Consider the following 16496-nt stretch of genomic DNA (forward strand, 5'->3'; position numbering starts at 1 on the left):
CAGACAAGTATATCGGACAGCATTTACCTCTTCCATGTTGAAGAAAATAGCATGAGAGAGCGAGAAAGAGAGAGAAGGCACAGAGAGGGAAGGGAGAGGGAGGGAGAGAGACACAGAGAGAGAGACTCTGAAAAGCATTTTTCTGTATTGCAGCCCACAAGAACTTTAAAATGGGTACATTTTTCTTCAGTCATCGGTTGGTCACTCCCTGGGCCTGCTGTGTATTACAGTTTACATTCCAAAGCTGGTTAGGGTTATTTTTCTCTCTCTCAGTGACATGCAGGTTAAATTTTTGCTCCATAGGTTAAGATGATGGTAAGTGCTGGAAATAAGGATTTTTACATGAGTTTGGACTGGGAACTCACCTCATTTGCCATTTTGCAATAAATGACTTTTTAACTTTTTGCACAATTTCTTGATCAAAGGTTCCCTATTTGGACCATTGGTGTAGATTATCTCATTTGTACTGTGGCCATATTTGAGTGCTGACCTTAACGAAGCTTTTGATTTAGATAAATGACTGAATCATTCTCATATTGTGGAGGGGTGAAGGACTGGACCAGACCTGGAAGATTTGCCCCTACTTAGTGAAGGTGTGTCTGAGTGAGGGGATGAAGTTGTGGCTGAGCAAGAAAAGAAGCAGAGGGTGGAGGTGGAGAAAGTGAAGAGTGATCTTTTAGGTCAAAAGAGGTAAAATCATTAGGATTGGGAGGTGAAAGTGTTAAGGGAGAGTGAGCAGGGAGGACCTGGGTGGGGAAGCAGGACTGACTTAAAGAGGGGTGAGAGTGAAGAAAAGAGAAGGCTTGAACATAGGGAATGCTCGCCTGCTTGTGGCCGTGATGGAAGTTGTATAAATCCTGTATAATGGGATTGAAAGTCCCATTCTTTGGACTGAGGAGTCATTATCTAATTTATATTGGGGCCAAACTGTGTAGCAACAGAATATGAGCTTTTGAGGTTTGAGATCTGGAGTCAAATGGAGAGGCTGACTGTTTTGAGGAGACACACAAGGGGGCGGGGCCACAGAGAATTTTATATTGGGCAGAGTCCTTGGCTAAGAGTTCTCAGGAGCCCAGAGAAGGGAACCAGGAGAGAAAGGGGTGTCCCCACAACCTCTCTGACTTCCCACGTAGAAGCAGACCACCAGTCAGGGTTGTCACCATCCCTGACAGGTCTGCAGCCAAGGCCAAGGGAGAATCTGTCCCAGTGCTGGGATATTTGTAGAGAGAGAGAGAGAGTGCTCAGGGCCTCCATAGAAGAGTTCTGAGGACACACTGCCAGTAGAGGAAAGACTAACTAGAGTCAAATTCTGTGGTGGGCGAGAAGGTTTTCAACATCGATTCATGAACCCACTGTTGTGGATATTGGCCAGGGAGGAGGGGGCACTGTCAAGATGGCTCAGATCCTGGTGAAGGAAGAACCAGCAGGCAATGATTTTGGATCCTGTCCTGGGTTTCAGTAACAGAATATTAGGGTAGCTTGCACAAAAATCCATTGCAGACACACCTCAGAGTTCAAGCAATGGTTTATTGACACAGTCTGTCAGGCTGTCCCTCTGTGAGGAGAAGTAGCCTGCAGAAAAAAACTTCTAAACTATATAGTCATGTACATTGGAGTAGTTAAAAATAACTGATCTGGCCCTGTAATTCTTACTTGATGTCTTTGGGGTGGTTCTGGTTATTGGACTCCTTGTGAGGGGGCCTACCAGGAAGGTAATTCCTGGGTGGGCAGGTACTGACTTTCAAAATGGAGTCACTTTGGCCCGAAGTCTAAACACAGGCTGCAGGTCATGTGCAGAAGCACCCTTGTTAGACTGCTAATGGGAGCTACAGTCTGCACATCTTCCTGATACAACTGTCATTCCAGTGAGGGGCTGAACTACAGAAGTAGCTTTGCTATACCTTGGCAGGTGGGCCTTTGTGAACCTGGGTTCCTCATATTTTGAGGTGCTTTGAAGATACAGCTCACCAATAGCTTGAAACCCTCTAAGGCCTGGACCTGACTTGGTGACACCCTCCTAGAGTAGAAGGAAGCAAAACTGCCTAGAAAAAAGGCTGGTTCTTCCCAGTGCTAGGAAGTTACAAATGCAGTCTGGAATGTTTTGTCTCACTGGAAGGATGAGTGACCAAGGAGTAAGGATGCCATGATCAAAGGACAAAGAAATCCATTTGAAGAAACTGTCACAGAGCAGTCTGTGAAAACTAGAGCATCAGAGAAAATAAAGACCACTCCAGATTATGGCCCATGAAAGCCATGAATTCTTGCATACATGAAAAATGATTTAGAAAAGGAGTGAAAAAGGAGAAATGGGAATCACCCCAGGTGGGAGGTCAAAGGGGAAGGAGCCTGAGAGCTAGGTGAACAGTGGTGGCCAAAACACAGGTGGAAGACGGATGTGCATCAGGATACATGGGTCAAACATGTCCAGAATGCTTACTGAAGGAGAAAATGGTAAGATTACAGTAACAAACTGTGAAAGAATTAGTGGGAAGTGTCGCTGTGATGACCACTACCACGTGCATCCTGGTGTACTATAAGTGCATAATAGCCCACATCTGTGGTTTCCCAGTAAAAGATTTAGAACTTCAATCTTCTGGAAACATTAGCACTACAGAGGAAGATTTTTAAAATAACTGGCTTCTCATCTTAAAAAAATAAGAAGACGGGAGCTGGGCTGGGTCCCGCCCCGGAATTGGATGGGACGTCGCATCCCGGAGTCGGGTCGCGGCGGAGTCTGGTCCTGGCTTTGTAGCTCGCTCAAGATGGCGGCACAGCCACCCAGCGGGATCTGCCTCAGCGCTCTTTGCCCGAAGTTTTTACATACAAATTCTGCTAGTCATACTTGGCCATTCAGTGCAGTTGCTGAATTAATGGATAATGCTTATGATCCTGATGTGAATGCTAAACAGATATGGATTGACAAAACAGTGATAAATGACTGTATATGCTTGACATTCACTGATAATGGGAATGGTATGACATCAGATAAGCTACACAAAATGCCAAGAGATGGGAAAACACATCAAGATAGATTTAAAGTAATTTACCCAAGATGATACAGCCAGGAAGGCTTTGGCTTCAGTGACAAAGTCACCATGAATGGTCATGTCCCAGTTGGATTGTATGGGAATGTCTTCAAGTCAGGTTTTATGAGATTGGGTAAAGATGCCATCATTTTTACCAAAAAATAGAGAAACCATGAGTGTGGGCTTCTTGTCTCAGACCTACTTGGAAGTCATAAAAGCAGAACATGTTGTTGTTCAACAAGCACCACGTCAGATGATTAATTTGGCAGAATCAAAAGCCAGCCTTGCTGCAATTCTGGAACATTCTCTGTTTTCTACGGAACAGAAATTACTGGCAGAACTTGATGCCATTATGGGTAAGAAGGGGACAAGGATCATCATTTGGAATCTTAGAAGCTACAAAAATGCAACAGAGTTTGATTTTGAAAAGGATAAATATGATATCAGAATTCCTGAGGATTTAGATGAGGCAACGGGAAAGAAAGGGTACAAGAAGTAAGAAAGAATGGACCAAATTGCCCCTGAGAGTGACTATTCCTTGAGGGTTTACTGCAGTATTTTATATCTAAAGTGAAGAATGCAGATCATCTTACGTGGACAGAAAGTGAAGACACAGCTAGTTTAGAAGAGTCTTGCCTACATCGAACATGATGTTTATCGACCTAAAGTTTTAACTAAAACAGTAAGAATTACTTTTGGATTCAATTGTAGAAATAAAAATCATTATGGCATAATGATGTATCACAGAAATTGACTCATCAAACCTTATGAAAAAGTCGGATGTCGAGCTAAGGGCAAACAACATGGGTGTTGGAGTAGTTGGAATTATAGAATGTAATTTCCTTAAGCCAACTCATACTAAGCAAGATTTTGACTACATTAATGAGTACAGACTTACAATAACAGTGCTAGGAGAAAAGCTGAATGATTACTGGAATGAAATGAAAGTGAAGAAAAATTCAGAATATCCTCTAAATTTGCCAGTTGAAGATATACAGAAACGTCCTGATCAAACATGGGTTCAATGTGATTCCTGTCTAAAGTGGTGAACATTACCAGATGGGAAAGATCAACTTCCAGAAAAATGGTATTGCTCCAATATCACTGACCCACAGTTCAGAAACTGTGAAGTTCCAGAAGAACCCAAGGATGAAGAACATCCCACTTATGAAAAAACCTACAAGAAGAACAACAAAGAAAAATTCAGAATCAAACAACCAGAAGTAATCCCACGGATTAATATTGAACTGTTTTGGACAACCCCTATTTCAAGTCAGAGCTTTTCTCCTATGAGGGAAAGCATTCCAAGAGGACATCATTCAGAAGTGACAAATTCCTATCCAACAAGACCTATAAATAATCATCGGGTTTCACCCCAGTCTGAACCTGAGAGCAACAGCCTAATACGGAGACTTTCTACTCGTTCCTCAATTTTGAATGCAAAGAATCGGAGATTAAGTAATCAAGCATTTGAAAACTCAACTCATAAAGATGATGATGATGATGATGATGAAGATGTGATCATCTTGGAAGACAACAGTACTGCCAAACCTGCAGTAGATCATGATATTGAAGTTAAACCAGAACAGAGTCACACTGAACAAAGTGGTGTTCATGTTGAGCTTGTGGGCAGTGCTAAATCTTGTGGCCACACTAGTTCAACAAGCACTGCATCACCCAGGTGTGATTGGGGCACTACTGCAGCCACCCAGACAGAAGCACCAAATGTAGTTGTTAAAAAGGAAGAAATGATCAAAGATGAGATAGATGTAAGAAATGATATAGCAATACTGCCCTCCTGCGTAGATGCTGAAGGAAAGATACAGGAAGCCCAGGAAACCTTTGCTAAGGCTGCAGATGATGTTGGCTGCCAGTTATAAGAGCTGAGAAATGAACTACTTTTAGTCACTCAAGAAATAGACAATTATAAGAGACAGTGTCATATGTTTACTGACCAAATCAAAGTATTACAACAGAGAATATTAGAAATGAATGACAAATACGTGAAGAAGGAAACTTGCCATCAGTCTACTGAAACTGATAATGTATTTTTTTTTAGATTTTTCTTTTTTTTTTATTGTAAACAAATGGGATACATGTTGTTTCTCTATTTGTACATGGCGTAAAGGCATACCATTTGTGTAATCATAAATTTACATAGGGTAATGTTGTTTGATTCCTTCTGTTATTTTTCCCTTCCCTCCACCCCTCCCACCCCTCTTTTCCCTCTATGCAGTCCTTCCTTCCTCCATTATTGCCCCCCTCCCTAACCCTAACTCTAACCCTAGCACTAACCCATCCCACCCCATTTATGTGTCATCATCCACTTATTAGCGATATCATTCATCCTTTGGTTTTTTGAGATTGGCTTATCTCACTTAGCATGATATTCTCCAATTTCATCCATTTGCCTGCAAATGCCATAATTTTATCATTCTTCATGGCTAAGTAATATTCCATTGTATATATATATATACCACAGTTTCTTTATCCATTCATCAATTGAAGGACATCTAGGTTGGTTCCACAATCTGGCTATTGTGAACTGAGCAGCTATGAACATTCATGTGGCTGTATCTCTGTAATATGCTGATTTTAAGTCCTTTGGGTGTAGGCCAAGGAGTGGGATAGCTGGGTCAAATGGTGGTTCCATTCCAAGTTTTCTAAGGTGTCTCCACACTGCTTTCCAGAGTGGCTGCACTAATTTGCAGCCCCACCAGCAATGTATGAGTGTACCTTTCTCCCCATATCCTCGCCAACACCTGTGGTTGCTTGTATTCTTGATAATCACCATTCTAATTGGGGTGAGATGGAATCATAGGGTGGTTTTGATTTGCATTTCTCTTATTACTAGAGATGTTGAACATTTTCCCATATGTTTGTTGATTGCTTGTAGATCTTCTTCTGTGAAGTGTTTATTCATTTCCTTACCCCATTTGTCAATTGGATTATTTGCATTGTTGGTGTAGAGTTTTTTGAGTTCTTTATAGATTCTGGAGATTAGCGCTCTATCTGAAGTATGATTGCCAAAGATTTTCTCCCACTCTGTAGGCTCTTTCTTCGCATTGCTGATAGTTTCCTTTGCTGAGAGAAAGCTTTTTAGTTTGAATCTATCCCAGTTATTAATTCTTGCTTTTATTTCTTGTGCTATGGGAGTCCTGTTAAGGAAGTCTGGTCCTAAGCCGACATGTTGTAGCTCTGGACCTACTTTTTCTTCTATAAGATCCAAGGTCTCTGGTCTGATTCCAAGATCCTTAATCCATTTTGAGTTTAGTTTCGTGCATGGTGAGAGATATGGGTTTAGTTTCATTCTGTTGCATATGGATTTCCAATTTTCCCAGCACCATTTGTTGAAGAGGCTATCTTTTCTCCATTGCATATTTTTGGCCCCTTTGTCTAGTGTGAGAAAATTGTATTTATTTGGGTGTATCCGTGTCCTCTATTCTGTACCATTGATCCACCTTTCTATTTTGGTACTAATATCATGCCTTTTTTCTTACTATTGCTTTGTAGTAGAGTTGAAGATCTGGTATTGCGATACCCCCTGCTTCACTCTTTCTGCCAAGTATTGCTTTAGCTACTATTCTGGGTTTTTTATTCTTCCAGTTGAATTTCATAATTGCTTGCTCTATTTCTGTAAGGTATATCATTGGGAATTTTATTTTTAATTATTGTATACAAATGGGATACCTGTTGTTTCTCTATTTGTACATGGAGTCAGGCATACCATTTGTGTAATCATACGTTTACATAGGGCCATCATGTTTGATTCATTATTTTTTCCCTTCCCCCCACCACTCCCACCCCTCTTTTCCCTCTATACAGTCCTTCTTTCCTTCATTCTTACCGCACTCCTTATCCCTAACCCTCAATCCAACCCTCAACCTAATGCTAACTCCTGCCACCCCCTATTATATATCCTCATCCGCTTATCAGTGAGATCATTCATCCTTTAGTTTTTTGAGATTGGCTTATCTCACTTAGCATGATATTCTCCAATTTTATCCATTTGCCTGCAAATGCCATAATTTTATCATTCTTCATGGCTGAGTAATATTCCATTGTATATATATGCCAGTTTCTTTATCTATTCATCAACTGAAGGACATCTAGGTTGGTTCCACAATCTGGCTATGGTGAATTGAGCAGCAATGAACATTGATGTGGCTGTATCTCTGTAGTATGCTGATTTTAAGTCCTTTGGGTATAGGCCAAGGAGTGGGATAGCTGGGTCAAATGGTGTTTCCATTTCAAAATTTCTGAGGAATCTCCATACTGCCTTCCAGAGTGGCTGCACTAATTTGCAACCCCACTAGCAATGTATGTGTTCCTTTCTCACCACATCCTCGCCAACACCTATTGTTGCTTGTGTTCTTGATAATCGCCATTCTAATTGGGGTGAGATGAAATCTTAGGGTAGTTTTGATTTGCATTTCCCTTATTACTAGGGATGTTGAACATTTTTTCATATATCTGTTGATTACTTGTACATCTTCTTCTGTGAAGTGTTTGTTCATTTCCTTAGCCCATTTGTTGATTGGATTATTTGTATTCTTGATGTAGAGTTTTTTGAGTTCTTTGTAGATTCTGGAAATTAGCGCTCTATCTGAGGTATGGTTCGCAAAGATAGTCTCCCACTCTGTAGGCTCTCTCTTCACACTGCTTGATAGTTTCCTTTGCTGAGAGAAAGCTTTTTAGTTTGAATCTATCCCAGTTGTTGATTCTTGCTTTTATTTCTTGTGCTATGGGAGTCCTGTTAAGGAAGTCTTGTCCTAAGCCAACAAGTTGAAGAATTGGACCTACTTTTTCTTCTGTAAGATGCAGGGTCTCTGGTCTGATTCCGAGGTCCTTGATCCATTTTGAATTGAGTTTTGTGTAGAGTGAGAGATACGGGTTTAATTTCATTCTGTTGCATATGGTTTTCCAGTGTTCCCAGCACCATTTGTTGAAGAGGCTATCTTTTCTCCATTGCATATTATTGGAACCTTTGTCTAGTATGAGAAAATTGTATTTATTTGGGTTTGTCTCCATGTCCTCTATTCTGTACCATTGATCTACCTGCCTATTTTGGTACCAATACCATGCCATTTTTGTTACTATTGCTTTGTAGTAGAGTTGAAGATCTGGTATTGCAATAGCCCCTGCTTCGCTCTTGCTACTGAGGATTCCTTTACCTATTCTAGGTTTTTTATTCTTCCAGATAAATTTCATAATTGCTTGCTCTATTTCTGTAAGGTACATCATTGCGATTTTAATTGGAATTGCATTGAATCTGTATAGCACTTTAGGTAGTATGGCCATTTTAACAATATTAATTCTTCCTATCCAGGAACATGAAAGATCTTTCCATCTTCTAAGGTTTTCTTTAATTTCTTGCTTTAGTGTTCTGTAGTTCTCATTGTAGATGTCTTTCACCTCTTTTGTGAGATTGATTCCCAAGTATTTTACTTTTTTTTTGATGCTATTGTGAATAGGGTCATTTTCCTAATTTCTCTTTCTGAAGATTCATCTCTTATGTATAAAAATGCATTGGATTTATGAGCTTTGATCTTGTAACTTGCTACATTACTGAATTTAACTTATGAGTTCTAAAAGGTTTCTGGTGGAATTTCCAGGTTCCTCTAAATATATAATCATGTCTTCAGCGAACAGGGATACTTTGAGTTCTTCTTTTCCAATTTGTATCCCTTTAATTTCTTTGGTTTGTCTAATTGCTCTGGCTAGAGTCTCAAGGACGATGTTGAATAGAAGTGGTGAAAGAGGGCATCCCTGCCTTGTTCCAGTTTTTAGGGGGAAAGCTTTCAGTTTTTCACCATTTAGAATGATATTGGCCATGGGCTTAGCGTAGATGGCCTTTATAATGTTAGGGAATGTTCCCACTACCCCAATTTTTTCTAGTGTTTTCAGCATGAAGGAGTGCTGTATTTTATCAAATGCTTTTTCTGCATCTATTGAAATAATCATGTGATTCTTAACTTTAAGTCTGTTGATATGGTGAATGACATTTATTGATTTCCAAATGTTGAACCAACCGTGCATCCCTGGGATAAAACCCACTTGATCGTGGTGCACTATCTTTTTAATATATATTTGTACGCGATTTGCTAAAATTTTGTTGAGAATTTTTGCGTCGATGTTCATTAAGGATATTGGTCTGAAATTTTCTTTCCTCGATGTGTCTCTGTCTGGTTTAGGTATCAGGGTGATATTGGCTTCATAGAACGAGTTTGGGAGGGTTCCCTCCTCTTCTATTTCATGGAATAGTTTGAGGAGTATTGGAATGAGCTCTTCTTTAAAGGTTTTGTAGAACTCGGCTGAGAACCCATCTGGTCCCGGACTTTTCTTTGTTGGTAGGCTTTTGATGACTTCTTCTATTTCATTGCTTGAAATTGGTTTATTTAAGTTGTGTATGTCCTCCTCATTCAGTTTAGGTAATTCATATGTCTCTAGAAATTTGTTGATGTCTTCGAGGTTTTCTGTTTTGTTGGAGTATAGATTTTCAAAATACCATCTAATTATGTTTTGTATTTCAGTCATGTCTGTTGTGATATTTTCTTTTTCATTCCGAATTTTAGTAATTTGAGTTTTCTCCCTCTTTTTCTTTGTTAGTGTGGCTAAGGGTTTATCAATTTTGTTTATTTTTTCAAAGAACCAACTATTTATTTTGTTAATTTTTCCAATTGTTTCTTTTGTTTCAATTTCATTGATTTCCGCTCTGATTTTAACTATTTCCTGTCTTCTACTACTTTTGGTATTGGTCTGCTCTTCTTTTTCTAGGGCTTTGAGCTGTAGTGTTAAGTTGTTTATTTGTTGATTTCTACTTCTTTTGTTGAATGCGCCCCATGAAATAAATCTTCCTCTAAGTACTGCTTTCATAGTGTCCCAGAGATTTTGATATGATGTGTCTTTGTTCTCGTTTACTTCTAAGAATTTTTTTATTTCCCTCCTGATGTATTCTGTTACCCATTCATCATATAATAGTGTATTATTTAATCTCCAGGTATTGGAGAAGATTCTGGTTTTTATTCTGTCTTTTATTTCTAATTTCAATCCATTATGATCTGATAAAGTACAAGGTCATATCTCTATCTTCTTGTATTTGCTAACAGTATCTTTGTGGCATAAAATATGGTCTACTTTAGAGAAGGATTCTTGTGCTGCTGAGAAGAAAGTGTATTCGTTCTTTGTTGGATGGTATATTCTATATGTGTCCATTAAGTCTAAATTGTTGATCGTGTTATTGAGATCTATGGTTTCTTTATTCAATTTTTGTTTGGAAGATGTATCCAGAGGTGAGAGAGGTTTGTTAAAATCACCTAGTATTATTGTGTTGTGGTCTATTTGATTTCTGGAATTGAGAAGGATTTGTTGACGTACATGGATGATCCAATGTTCGGGGCATAGATATTTATGATTGTTATGTCTTGCTGATTTATTCTTCCCTTAAGCAGCATGTAATGTCCTTCTTTGTCCCTTCTGACTAGTTTTGGCTTGAAGTCCACATTGTCTGAATTGAGGATGGATACTCCAGCTTTTTTGCTGTGTCCGTGTGCATGGTATGTTTTTCCCCATCCTTTCACCTTTAGTCTATGGGTATCTCTTTCTATGAGATGAGTCTCTTGCAGGCAGCATATTGTTGGATTTTTCTTTTTAATCCAATCTGCCAGTCTATGTCTTTTGATTGATGAATTCAGGCCATTAACATTCAGGGTTATTATTGTGATATGATTTGTATTCCCAGTCATTTGACTCATATTTGTTTTTTGACATGATTTGGTTTCTCCTTATTTGGCTATTCCTTTAGGCTAGCGCCTCCTGTTGCTGATTTCCATCATTGTTTTTCATCTCTTCCTCATGGAATATTTTGCTGAGAATGTTCTGTAATGCTGGCTTTCTTTTTGTAAATTCCTTTAGCTTTTGTTTATCATGGAAGGATCTTATTTCTTTGTCAAATTTGAAGGTAAGTTTTGCTGGGTATAAGATTCTTGGTTGGCATCCGTTTTCTTTCAGGGCTTGGTAAATGTTGTTCCAGGCCCTTCTAGCTTTTAGAGTCTGGATGGAAAAATCTGCTGATATTCTTATTGGTTTCCCTCTGAATGTAATTTGATTTTTTTCTCTCGTGGCTTTTAAAATTCTGTCTTTATTTTGTATGTTAGGTATTTTCATGATAATGTGCCTTGGTGTGGGTCTGTTGTAATTTTGTATATTTGGAGTTCTATAAGCGTCTTGTACTTGGTTTTCCATTTCATTCTTCATATTTGGGAAATTTTCTGTTATTATTTCATTGAATAGATTGTTCATTCCTTTGGTTTGTTTCTCTAAGCCTTCCTCAATCCCAATAATTCTTAAATTTGGCCTTTTCATGATATCCCATAATTCTTGTAGATTCTGTTCATGATTTCTTACCATCTTCTCTGTTTGGCCAACTTTGCTTTCAAGATTAAATAATTTGTCTTCAATGTCTGAGGTTCTGTCTTTCAGGTGTTCTATCCTATTGGTTATGCTTTCTATGGAGTTTTTAACTTGGTTTATTGTTTCCTTCATTTCAAGTATTTCAGTTTGTTTTTTTTTTTCAGTATCTCTAACTCTTTATTGAAATGATCTCTTGCTTCTCGTATTTGGTCTTTTAACTGTTGATTGGTGCGATCATGTAATGCCTTCATTTGCTCTTTCATCTCCTCCTTCAATGCCTGCATTTGCTCTTTCATCTCCTCATTTGCTTCCCTGATTGTTTTAATTATGTACATTCTGAACTCCCTTTCTGACATTTCTTCTGCTGTGCTGTCTTTGGGTTTTATTGATGTAGTATCTATGTTTGCTTGGGACATTTTGTTCCCTTGTTTTCTCATATTGGTCAGATGTCAGTGGGAATCTGAGATATTGCAGATTTCCTCTATTAGCTTATAGTGTCCCGGTAGATTTCCAGTGTATCACTTCCCAGCCTTCAGTAGCCTGAAGTCTTGGATGAACTTGATAATGCAGTGCTTCCAAAGAAAGCTGCCCCTAGCCCCCTACTGGTTCCAGGGCTTGGAGCTGGTTCTGTGCAGAAAGGCTCTCACTGGGGGCCTGCACCGTACAGCTGGCCGTGTGGAAGGAGCCCACCACCAGAGTGTGGAAGTCTACCTGGGGAAGACTCTAGCTGCCCTGCCCTGCTCTGATAAGCCACCCCTATCTGTGCCTGCCGCCCAGGCCAAGTTTCTCCCAGTGGGGGAGACACACCTCGTGACTCTATTTTTGTCCAAGTCTCTCAATGACTCCCCTTCTTGAGTCCTGGGTTCTGGAGCGCCTGGAGATGCAGTCACCCTCTAGGCCGCCATCTTGGATTGCCCCAAGGAAAGAGCCTGCGGTCAGAGTGGGCAGAGCCACCTGGAGAAGTCTCTGGCTGCCCTGCCCTGATCCCAGAGGCTGCTTGCAGATCGAAGCTCTCCATTGGCTCCGGGACTTGGAGCTTGTTCTGATCAGAGAGGCTCTCAGTAGGGGGCCTGCTCCAAGAACCTGGAGAAGCTGGCTGTGTGGGAGGGGCCCAGCGCTGGAGTGTGCAGGGCTGCCTGTGGATCATTCTAGCTGCCCTGCCCTACTCCAATAAGCCACCTCTATCTGGGTCTGCCACCCGGGCCGAGCTTTACCCAGTGGGCAGACTCACCCCTGGCTCTATTTTGATCCAAGTCTCTCAATGCCTCCCCTTTTAACTCCTGGGTTCTGGAGCGACTGGGGATACAGTCCCCCTCTAGTCCGCCATTTTGGATCACCCCATGGAAAGAGCCTGCAGCCAGAGTGGGCAGAGTCACCTGACAAAGCCTCTGGCTGCCCTGCCCTGATCCCAGAGGCTGCTTGTGGATCGAAGCTCTCCGTTGGCTCGGGGACTTGTGGCTGGCTCTATGTAGAAAGGCTCTCACTGGGCGGTCTGTTCCGAGAAGCTAGCCTTGAAAGGATCCTCCCACCGCAGGGGTCCAGGCTGCTTGGGGAGGTCTCTGGCTGCCCTGTCCTGGTCCCTGAAGCTGCTTGCGGGCCAGAGCACGCCATGCTGGCTCCAGGACTTGGAGCTTGTTCTGATCAGAAAGGCTCTCACTAGGGGGCCTGCTCTGAGAACATGGAGAAGCTGGCTGTGTGGGAGGGTCCAGGTGCCGGAGTGCGCAGGGCTGCCTGTGGAAGACTCTAGCTGCCCTGCCCTGCTCCAATAAGCCACCTCTATGTGGACCTGCCACCCAGGCCAAGCTTTACCCAGTGAGCAGACTCACCCGTGGCTCTATTTTGGTCCGAGTCTCTCAATGCCTCCCCTTCTTAACTCCTGGTCTCTGGAGCGACTGGGGATGCAGTCCCCCTCTAGTCTGCCATCTTGGATTGCATATTTGGAATTTTAATTGGAATTGCATTGAATCTGTATACCACTTTTGGTAGTATGGCCATTTTGACATTATTAATTCTTCCTATCCAAGAACATGGGAGATCTTTCCATCTTCTAAGGTTTTCTTTAATTTCTTTCTTTAGTGTTCTGTAGTTCTCATTGTAGAGGTCTCTCACCTCTTTTGTGAGATTGGTTCCCAAGTATTTTATTTTTTTCGAAGCTAATGTGAATGGGGTAGTTTTCCTAATTTCTCTTTCTGAAGATTCATCGCTTATGTATAAAAATACCTTAGATTTATGTGCATTGATCTTATATCCCACTTCTTTACTGAATTCAAAATGAGATCTAAAAGTTTTCTGGTGGAATTTCCTGCTTCTTCTAAGTATTCAATCATATCATCAGCAAATAGAAATAGTTTGAGTTCTTCTTTTCCTATTCGTATCCCTTTAATTTCTTTGGTCTGTCTAATTGTTCTGGCTGGAGTTTCAAGGACGATATTGAAAAGAAGTGGTGAAAGAGGGCATCCCTGCCTTGTTCCACTTTTGAGGGGGAAAGCTTTCAGTTTTTCACCATTTAGAATGATATTAGCCATGGGCTTAGCATAGATGGCCTTTACAATGTTAAGGAATGTTCCCACTATCCTATTTTTTCTAGTGTTTTGAGCATGAAGGGGTGCTGTATTTTATCAAATGCTTTTTCTGCATCTGTTGAAATAATCATGTGATTCTTGACTTTAAGTCTATTGATATGGTGAATGACATTTATTAATTTCCTGATGTTGAACCAACCTTGCATCCCTGGGATAAAACCCACTTGATCATGGTGCACTATCTTTTTAATATGTTTTTGCATGTGAATTGCTAAAATTTTGTTGAGAAAATTTGCGTTGATGTTCATTAAGGATATTGGTCTGAAATTATCTTTCCTCAATGTGTTTCTGTCTGGTTTAGGAATCAGGGTGATATTGGCTTCATAGAACGAGTTTGGGAGGGTTCCCTCCTCTTCTATTTCATGGAATACTTTGACAAGTATTGGAATGAGCTCTTCTTTAAAGGTTTTGTAGAACTCAGCTGAGAACCCATCTGGTCCTGGACTTTGCTTTGTTGGTAGGCTTTTGATGACTTCTTCTATTTCATTACTTGAAATTGGTTTATTTAAATTGTGTATTCCTCCTCGTTCAGTTTAGGCAATTCCTATGTCTCTAGAAACCTGTTGATGTCTTCTAAATTTTCTATTTTGTTGGAGTATAGATTTTCAAAATAGCTTCTAATTATGTTTTGTATTTCAGTCATGTCTGTTGTGATATTTCCTTGTTCATTCCGAATTTTAGTGATTTGGGTTTTCTCTCGTCTTCTCTTTGTTAGTGTGGCTAAAGGTTTATCAATTTTGTTTATTTTTTCGTAGAGCCAACAATTTATTTTGTCTATTTTTTGTATTGTTTCTTTTGTTTCAATTTCGTTGATTTCAGCTCTCAGTTTACCTATTTCCTGTCTTCTCTACTTTTGGTGTTGGTCTGTTCTTCTTTTTCTAGGGCTTTGAGCTGTAGTGTTAGGTCATTTATTTTTTGAGTTTTACTTCTTTTATTAATTGTGCTCCATGAAATAAATCTTCCTCTAAGTACTGCTTTCATAGTGTCCCAGAGATTTTGATATGATGTTTCTTTGTTCTCGTTTACCTCTAAGAATTTTTTAATTTCCTTCCTAATATCTTCTGTTATCCATTCATCATATAATAGCATATTGTTTAATCTCCAGGTGTTGGAGTAGTTTCTGTTTTTTACTCTTTCATTTATTTCTAACTTCAATCCATTATGATCTGATAGAATACAAGGTGGTGTCTCTATCTTCTTGTATTTGCTGACGTTAGCTTTGTGGCATAATATATGGTCTATTTTAGAGAAGGATCCATATGCTGCTGAGAAGAAAGTGTATTCGCTCTTGGTTGGATGGTATATTCTATAAATGTCTGTTAAGTCTAAATTATTGATTGTGTTCTTGAGATCTATGGTTTCTTTGTTCAATTTTTGTTTGGAAGATCTGTCCAGTGGTGAGAGAGGTGTGTTAAAATCACCTAGTATTATTGTGTTATGGTCTATTTGATTTCTACAATTGAGAAGGATTTGTTTAACATACATGGATGAGCCACTGTTGGGGCATAGACGTTTATGATTGTTATATCTTGCTGATTTATGCTTCCCTTAAGCAGTATGAAATGTCCTTCTTTATCCCTTCTGACTAACATTGGCTTGAAGTCCACATTATCTGAAATGAGGATGGATACTCCAGCTTTTTTGCTGAGTCCATGTGCATGGTATGTTTTTCCCCATCCTTTCACCTTTAGTCTATGGGTATCTCTTTCTATGAGGTGAGTCTCTTGCAGGCAACATATTGTTGGATCTTTCTTTTTAATCCAATCTGCCAGTCTATGTCTTTTGATTGATGAATTCAGGCCATTAACATTCAGGGTTATTATTGAGATTTGATTTGTATTCTCAGTCATTTGGTTCATATTTAAAACTTTATTTCTTTATTTATTTTTTGACACATCTTGGTTCCTCCTTTATTTGACAGTTCCTTTAGGATAATTCCTCCCTTTGCTGATATACCTTTTTTTTTAATCTCTTCCTCATGAAATATTTTGCTGAGAATGTTCCATAATGCTGGCTTTCTTTTTGTAAATTCTTTTAGCTTTTGTTTATCATGGAATGATTTTATTTCATCATCAAATTTGAAGGTAAGTTTTGCTGGGTATAAGATTCTTGGTTGGCATCCATTTTCTTTCAGAGCTTGAAAAATGTTGTTCCAGGCCCTTCTAGCTTTTAGGGCTGGATTGAAAAATCTGCTGATATCCGTATTGGTTTCCCCCTGAATGTAATTTGGTTCTTTTCTCTCACAGTCTTTAAAATTCTGTCTTTATTTTGTATGTTAGGTATTTTCCTTATAATGTGCCTTGGTGTGAGTCTGTTGTAATTTTGTGTATTTGGAGTCCTATAAGCCTCTTGAACTTGATTTTCCATTTCATTCTTCAGATTTGGGAAATTTTCTGATATTATTGCATTGAATAGATTATTCATTCCTTTGATTTGTTTCTCTAAGCCTTCCTCAATCCCAATAATCCTCAAATTT

The 16496-nt window shown here is 39.6% G+C and overlaps 1 pseudogene; it reads left to right on the forward strand.

Annotated features, from left to right (window-relative positions):
* Positions 1 to 2762: 2762 nt before the first annotated feature.
* The window catches only part of LOC124966270 (MORC family CW-type zinc finger protein 3-like), a 37804-nt pseudogene continuing 24070 nt past the window's right edge, over positions 2763 to 16496 (forward strand).

The sequence above is a fragment of the Sciurus carolinensis genome, chromosome 16, assembly GCF_902686445.1.
Source record: "Sciurus carolinensis chromosome 16, mSciCar1.2, whole genome shotgun sequence".
Lineage (NCBI taxonomy): Eukaryota > Metazoa > Chordata > Mammalia > Rodentia > Sciuridae > Sciurus > Sciurus carolinensis.